The sequence below is a fragment of the Bos mutus genome, chromosome 19 (assembly GCF_027580195.1).
Source record: "Bos mutus isolate GX-2022 chromosome 19, NWIPB_WYAK_1.1, whole genome shotgun sequence".
NCBI lineage: Eukaryota > Metazoa > Chordata > Mammalia > Artiodactyla > Bovidae > Bos > Bos mutus.
This window is the reverse complement of record NC_091635.1, coordinates 58767003-58775802: the sequence shown is the minus strand read 5'-3', so window position 1 is coordinate 58775802 and position 8800 is coordinate 58767003.

Below are 8800 nucleotides of genomic sequence, written 5' to 3'. Positions count from 1 at the left end.
CAAGAAAATTAGAGATACCAAGGGAATATTTCATGCAAAGATGGGCTCAAAAAGGACAGAAATTGTATGGACCTAACAGAAGCAGAAGATATTAAGAAGTGGTGGCAAGAATACACAGAAGAACTGTACAAAAAAGATATTCATGACAAAAGACAATCACGATGGTGTGATCACTCACCTAGAGCCAGACATCCTGGAATGTGAAGTCCGATGGGCCTTAGAAAGCATCACTACAAACAAAGCTAGTGGAGGCGATGGAATTCCAGTTCAGCTCTTTCAAATCCTGAAAGATGATGCTGTGAAAGTATTGCACTCAATATGCCAGAAAATTTGGAGAGCTCAGCAGTGGCCACAGGACTGGAAATGGTCAGTTTTCATTCCAATCCCAAAGAAAGGCAATGCCAAAGAAGGCTCAAACCACTGCACAATTGCACTCATCTCACACGCTAGTAAAGTAATGCTCAAAATTCTCCAAGCCAGGCTTCAGCAATACGTGAACCATCAACTTCCAGATGTTCAAGCTGGTTTTAGAAAAGGCAGAGGAACCAGAGATCAAATTGCCAACATCCGTGGGATTATGGAAAAAGCAAGAGAGTTCCAGAAAAACATCTATTTCTGCTTTATTGACTATGCCAAAGCCTTTGACTGTGTGGATCACAAGAAACTGTGGAAAATTCTGAAAGAGATAGGAATACCAGACCGCCTGACCTGCCTCTTGAGAAACCTACATGCAGCTCAGGAAGCAACAGTTAGAACTGGACATGGAGCAATAGACTGGTTCCAAACGAAAAGAAGTACGTCAAGGCTGTATATTGTCACCCTGCTTATTTAAATTCTATGCAGAGTACATGATGAGAAACGCTGCGTTGGAAAAAGCACAAGCTGGAATCAAGATTGCCGGGAGAAATATCAATAATCTCATATATGCAGATGACACCACACTTAATGCAGAAAGTGAAGAGGAACTAAAAAGCCTCTTGATGATAGTGATAGAGGAAAGTGAAAAAATTGGCTTAAAGCTCAACATTCAGAAAATGAAGATCATGGCATCTGGTCCCATCACTTTATGGGAAATAGATGGGGAAACAGTGGAAACAGTGTCAGACTTTATTTTGGGGGCTCCAAAATCACTGTAGATGGTGATTGCAGCCATGAAATTAAAAGACACTTATCCCTTGGAAGAAAAGTTATGACCAACCTAGACAGCATATTCAAAAGCAGAGACATTACTTTGCCAACAAAGTTCTGTCTAGTCAAGGCTATGGTTTTTCCAGTTGTCATGTATGGATGTGAGAGTTGGACTGTGAAGAAAGCTGAGTGCTAAGAATTGATGCTTTTGAACTGTGGTGTTGAAGAAGACTCTTTAGTGTCCCGTGGACTGCAAGGAGATCCAACCAGTCCATTCTAAAGGAGATCAGTCCTGGGTGTTCTTTGGAAGGAATGATGCTGAAGCTGAATCTCCAGTACTTTGGCCACCTCATGCAAAGAGTTGACTCATTGGAAAAGGCTCTGATGCTGGAAGGGATTGAAGGGAGGAGGAGAAGGGGACGACAGAGAATGAGATGGCTGGATGGCATCACCGACTCGATGGACGTGAGTCTGAGTAAACTCTGGGAGTTGGTGATGGACAGGGAGGGCTGGCGTGCTGCAATTCGTGGGGTCACAAAGAGTCGGACACGACTGAGCAACTAAACTGAAATGAACTGAACTGAACTGAACTGAGAAGAAATAAACTTAACAAGAAAGTTAAAGGTACTGTGGACCAAAGACTAATGGAAATAAAAAAGCTGCTCAGGGGCTAGCCAGGACAACCAGGGCCAGACATTGTTTTGTGACATTAGTGTTTCTTTAGATATAAGAAGATGCAATAATTTGGGCTTATAAAATCTTTACCTGAAAACATCTAACTATTTCTTCTGTTTTTTTTCCCAGAGCAGAGAGTGCCTTATTTCTGATCTCCACTCCGAACTCCTTTCGGGGGTGTTGAACGTCAGCAGTTTGCAGTGGTCATGATGTAATCTTTGCAGAGGCAGCTAACAAGTGCCAACTTCCAGTCAGAAGGGTCCCTTTGTAGCCACATATTTGACCACGCTTTGGGGGCATTTCATGGTCAGTGGGTCCCGTGGTGCTGGGAAAGCTCATTTCCAGGTCTAAGGAAGATTCCAGTGTGCTGTTATTGGACGAGGCCTTGTGGGTAGCAAAAGTCTCTGGACCATGCCTGTCTTACTAGCTTCTTGGTCCAGGAAAATATTCCCTTTTGCTGCTTCTTCCCATATATAGAGTTACATGATAACACTCATTGATCTCATATACAACTACATATCAGCATTTTATCACAGGCTCAGTCACACATTTTGTAATGTAAGACACAATCTTCTGAAACAAGTGACATAGAAAATAATACAGTTGTAGCTAGCAGTTATTAGTAAGGTCACGAGTAAGAATTATAAGTCAAGAACTTTCATTAGGTAGAGCCCTATATACCCCGGTCATCTGATTTTGTTTGTTAAATCACTATAGCCTGGTGTTCCTGGTTGTACATCATGGAGCATCTAATCTTTATTTAAAAATTGGTTACTGAGATGAGGTTTAGAAACAAATTTAGAGTGTCCTTTTTAATAACTTAATTAAATCTTTTAGCAATATAACATAGCAACAAGGAACTATCTCAGAAGTGAGTCTTAGTAAACACTAGACCTTAATTTACAAAACTAGAAACTTAGTTTAATAATGTTAATTCAGTGAAACATGATTTTTTTTTCATTATGAGGACATTAACCCTGTAGCCAGGGAAGGCTTTATCCATCAAATAAAAATGAGGTTTGTCAGGGAGTCAGGGAAGGCCAAGCAGCCATTTTGGATTTCCCATAGCCCTGACTCTCTGATTTTCAGCTAATGTTCACCCATTTTTAATTCCCTGATTTAGGAGTAGATTGTTGTCATGTTTTAAGGACATCAGGATAGCAAAAGTCTAACCATGAGGACTTATTTTTTGTAGAAGCAGAATGAACTTTGTCTACATGTACCTTAAATAATATTTATTTACTTTACGAAGGTAAAAAACGATTTTAAAACCAAATATAAATCACTTAAAGGCAAAGAAATTCATAATCTGTGATTGAAATTTGCATGCTAAGAAAACTTTGTTCTCTTAACATAGAGAACAGACTAAATTCCAGTCTGTTACCAGTTTGCCAGATAACTAGCAAATAAAATTAATTTATAGGTTAAACTTAAAAAAGTATTTTTCATAAATCTTGAAGTAGCAGTATTCTTGGAAAGGCATCAGTGTGAAACCATAGAAGGCATGTTTAAAATCTGATTAAATTTGCAATTGACAAAGTAGCCTGGTCATTGCTGTGATATGTAACAATTTAATATGGTAACTAGAATTATAATTGACCATATTTTATCAGGGCACATTAGATCTATATGAATTCCACATAATTTTAGTATACCTATATTAGTAACATCAACCATAGAGTATAACCTGAGAAGATTTATCATCCCTTCAACAGTACTTCCCATGTAACTTAGCATGTCCAATGAACCCAGGTAGTTTAATAGCTCTTTGGGATGTCTCAGGGATCCTCTGAAGCATTACAAAGTCAGCTAGAAGTCAAGTTATTTAGGAAGTTTAGTCAATAAATATCAAAAGGGCTTATAACACTCAATCAGATAGAATCATATAGATCATTGTGAAACAATATATTCACTTAGCCAAAGTAACAAAGAAGATTTCAAAGGTAGACATAGAACAGAACACTTCAGAGGTAAAGAAGCTTAAAATCCATTATCAAAGGCAGTTCAACATCTCAAGAAAACTTGTATTAATGCACAAAATTCATCCTAGCTCAACACTCAGAAAACAAAGATCATGGCATCTGGTCTCATCACTTCATGGGAAATAGATGGGGAAACAGTGGAAACAGTGTCAGACTTTATTTTTCTGGTCTCCAAAATCACTGCAGATGGTGACTGCAGCCATGAAATTAAAAGAGGCTTACTCCTTGGAAGGAAAGTTATGACCAACCTAGATAGCATATTCAAAAGCAGAGACATTACTTTGCCAACAAAGGTTCGTCTAGTCAAGGCTATGGTTTTTCCTGTGGTCATGTATAGATGTGAGAGTTGGACTGTGAAGAAGGCTGAGCACCAAAGAATTGATGCTTTTGAACTGTGGTGTTGGAGAAGACTCTTGAGAGTCCCTTGGACTGCAAGGAGATCCAACCAGTCCATTCTGAAGGAGATCAGGCCTGAGATTTCTTTGGAAGGAATGATGCTAAAGCTGAAACTCCAGTACTTTGGCCACTTCATGCGAAGAGTTGACTCATTGGAAAAGACTCTGATGCTGGGAGGGATTGGGGGCAGGAGGAGAAGGGGACGTCAGAAGATGAGATGGCTGGATGGCATCACTGACTCGATGGATGTGAGTCTGAGTGAACTCTGGGAGTTGGTGTTGGACAGGGAGGGCTGGTGTGCTGCAATTCATGGGGTCGCAAAGAGTCGGACACGACAGAGCGACTGAACTGAACTGAACTGAACTGACTGAACAAACATTAATACTAAATATTTAATATTGAATATTTCCCACTTTACATGAATCTGAAATTCATTTAGGTTAATTTCTCTTGTATTTAGAATCATCTGATTTGCAGGTGCTTACTTTTCTTTTAGGCCAATTAAATTAGAACTCATTTACAACCTCACCAATATTATTTAAAAAAAAAAAAAGACACACTGAGACAAAAATAAATCCAGACATACATATAGTGATCTCATAGTTTTCTGCTTGAGATTTAAAATGTCTCTTTGAACCCCCCCCCCCCGCCTCCTTTTTTTTCCTTGAAGTTCTAATTTGCCCAAGGATGAGGTCTCAGACTGGAGAAGGCAATGGCACCCCACTCCAGTACTCTTGCCTGGAAAATCCTGTGGACGGAGGAGCCTAGTATGCTGCAGCCCATGGGGTCACTAAGAGTCAGATACGACTAAGCGACTTCACTTTCACTTTTCACTTTCATGCATTGGAGAGGGAAATGGCAATCCACTCAAATATTCTTGCCTGGAGAATCTCAGGGACAGGGGAGCCTGGTGGGCTGCCGTCAATGGGGTCGCACAGAGTCGGACACAACTGAAGTGACTTAGCAGTAGCAGTAGCAGAAGTCTCAGACCAAGTGGGCTGTGTATTTCAAGGACATGGAAAGGGTAACCTCAAGCTTTTCCTTAGGCAGGCCTTTTAACAAGCTAGTTGTTTTTAAATGCATATTCAAAAAGAATTAGTCTTGCAGTTTCCAAGGGGGCGGGGGGATCATTTTAACCAGTTTTCTCTGGATTCTAAAGAATATCATGGCCATCCTGTGTCAAAAAGTCATCTTTCTTTTCTGTAGTCAAAATTTTATAGCTAAAATATAGACTAAATAGTGCTCAAATTGACTCTGATATCAGGGGTAAAGCAGCTGATAAAAATCTTAGATTGTACCTCTGGTGGAAAGTGAGGTCTTTGTCACATCAGAAGAATCTGAAGGGTTAAGGGGATTTGCCAGAGTTGGGGAAGTTTGGTCCTTCTCCACACACCTGGAGAGACAGGAATAGTTAGAAGGGAATTCTTTAGAATGTTAGAGTTTTTGATCCCTCAGGCTTTTGCAAATAGAAGGACCTGAAGCAAAGGGAACCTCAGAATTATTTCCTAGAGGTCATGCGCATGTGAAAGGTCAAGTAGGGGTCATCTAGGAAATCTGGTGGAGAGAGACAGAGCGGGACAGGAGATAGGGTAGCAACAGAAAGATACATGCAGCATGAGTCCCTGAAATCTGGATTCTGACTGAGGGCCATGAGGGACTGAACATAAGAAAATTCTGAGTCCTTTCCCTTATTTTGGCTAAAGCTAGTGTGCCATTCAGAGGTCATTTTTTTTGGGGGGTGTCCCCCAGTTTGTATTGGGGCCAGGCCTTTTGGAGGGTCAAAATCTTCCATTTTCTGAGAATGTAGCCAAGGGATGAGTCTGAGAGAGGATCCTGGGATGTACCAGAACCCACTTTTAGCCTACCTGCCATAGAATGAGGGTACTGAGAGTCACTGACTGACAGAAAGGCATCCCTTTTGTCCCAGTGATCTCTCTCTGTGACTAATGGCACAAAATGGCCAACCATCACAACAGTCACATCCCACAGTGACAGGTGACCCCTGAGAACTGTGCAGCTATGGCACCATGTGACCTGGGCAGAAAAAGACAGAGATTCCCAGGAGCAACCAGGTGACTCACCGTTTGGTGATTCCCTGAAATGTGGAGGGCACTCTTGGGAAGGTTCAGAGGCAACACTCAGGTTCCTGTAAATCAATTAGTACCAAAAGGGAAAGAAATGAAAGTGACAGGGACGAAGACTGAGGAATCCTCCTTACAATCCTATTGGGGAGGTGGTGGCCAGGGGACAATGGTCTCTGTTTTGCTTCAACCACTATATGCCTGACATGGTGCACGGAAATTTTCTTGCTGGGGGTGGATACTCTTGTGGCCTGATATGTTCCATGTCCCCCTTATCCTCACATGGGAGTCTTCATGTGGCTGGCGCCCTAATGGCTTTTAAGTTCCTGACTTGTGCCCACACAATATTGGTTGACCTAGTCCTCAGTTGGAAAGAAGACAAAGGAGTGGCCCTCACCCATTCGGGTGGCAGCTACTGGGGCACTGTGAGCAGTGGGGCCTTTGGAACACACCACAGGGTAATCCTGCCCAGAGTCCCTCAGCTGCTTCCACAGCATTTGCCTGTTCTCAGAGGGTCCCTATGAGAAAGAAGCCAGGAAGTGGGGAAGAGACCCCAAGTCCTGGTACAGGCCCCCCAAAATGCCGTGATCTGAGCATGGGTTGGAAAAGAACTTCCACACATGAGACAGAATGAAGGAAAAATAAAATTGATTACAGTAGGAGATGCTGTTAGAACACTGGGCCAGCTCGAGGGAGAACTGATGTTGAACAGGGGTCCTTAGTCCTCTTTTACACCCAGGGTACAAGGAGTGTGGTAGGGGCCTTGAAGATCATTTTCTGATTGGATGAGGCCCGTATACTGGGCTAGGGAAGAGTAAAATAAATAACCTCTCTGTGTGGGGTAGGAGAGGAGACAGGTTATACTATTCAGAAGGACATGAAATCCATTAATAGTTACAAAACAAGGGAAGGAAGGACAAAACGGTCTGTTTTTTCCGTTCCCGCATTCCAAGACTCTCCTTGGTTTTATCTTCTTTTTTGACCTTGGGTCACTACATTTTCCAATGAATCAGTTATTGGCATCAGGTGGGCAAAGTATTGGAGATTCAGCTTACACATCAGTCCTTTCAATGATTATTCAGGAATGAGTTCCCTTATAATTTATGTTTTAAATTTTTGCTGTTCAAGGGACTCTCAAGAGTCTTCTCGGACACTACAGTTCAAAAGCATTAAATCTTTGGTGCTCAGCTTTCTTTATGAGCCAAGTCTCACATCCATACATGACTACTGGAAAAACCATAGCTTTGACGAGATGGACATTTGTCAGCAAAGTAATATCTCTGCTTTTTAATACGCTGTCTAGGTTGGTCATGGCTTTTCATTTCAAGGCTGCAATCACCATCTGCAGTGATTTTGGAGCCCAAGAAGATGAAGTCTGTAATTGTCTGCAATGGAAGTTTGCTTCCATTGTTTCCCCATATATTTGCCATAAAGGGGTGGGACTGGATGCCATGATTTTAGTTATTTGAATGATGAGTTTTAAGTCAGCTTTTTCATTCTCCTCTTTCACTTTCATCAAGAAGCTCTTTAGTTCCTCTTCACTTTTAGCCATAAGGGCGGTGTCATCTGCATATCTGAGGTTATTGTTATTTCTCCCAGCAATATTGATTCTGGCTTGTGCTTCATCCAGCCCAGCCTTTTCCATTATGTACTCTGCATACAGTTAAATAAGTAGGATGACAATACACAGCCTTGATGTACTCCTTTCCCAATTTGGAACCAGTCTATTGTTTCACATGTGGTTCTAATTATTGCTTCTTGATCCACATACAGATTTCTAAGGAGGCAGGTAAGGTGCTCTGGTATTTCATCTCTTTCAGAATTTTCCACAGTTTGCTATTATCCACACAGTCAAAGGCTTTGACATAGTTATTAAAGCAGCAGTAGACGTTTTTCTGGAATTTTCTTGCTTTTCCTATGATCGACCAGATGTTGGCAATTTGACCTCTGGTTCTTCTGCCTATTCTAAATCCAGCTTGAACATCTGGAAGTTATTGGTTCACATAGTTTTGAAGCCTAGCTTGAAGCATTTTGAGTGTTTCTTTGCTCACATGTGATATGGATGCAATTGTGCAGTAGTTTGAGCATTCTTTGACATTGTCTTTCTTTGGATTGGAATGAAAACTGACCTTTTCCAGTCCTGTGGCCACAGCTGAATGTTCCAACATGTTTGCATATTGGGTGCAGCACTTTCACAGCAACATCTTTTAGGATTTGAAATAACTAAACTGGAATTCCATCACCTCCATTAGTTTTGTTCATAGTGATGCTTCTTAAGGCCCACTTGACTTCACATTCCAGAATGTCTGGCTCTAGGTGAGTGATCACACCATTGTGATTGGCTGGCTCATGAAAATCCTTTTTGCATAGTTCTTCTGTGTACTCTTGCTACCTCTTCTTAATATCTTCTGCTTCTGTTATGTCCATACCATTTCTGTTCTTTATTGTGCCCATCTTTGGATGAAATGTTCCTTGGTATCTCTAATTTTCTTGAAGAGATCTTAGTCTTTCCCATGCTATAGTTTTCCTCCATTTTTT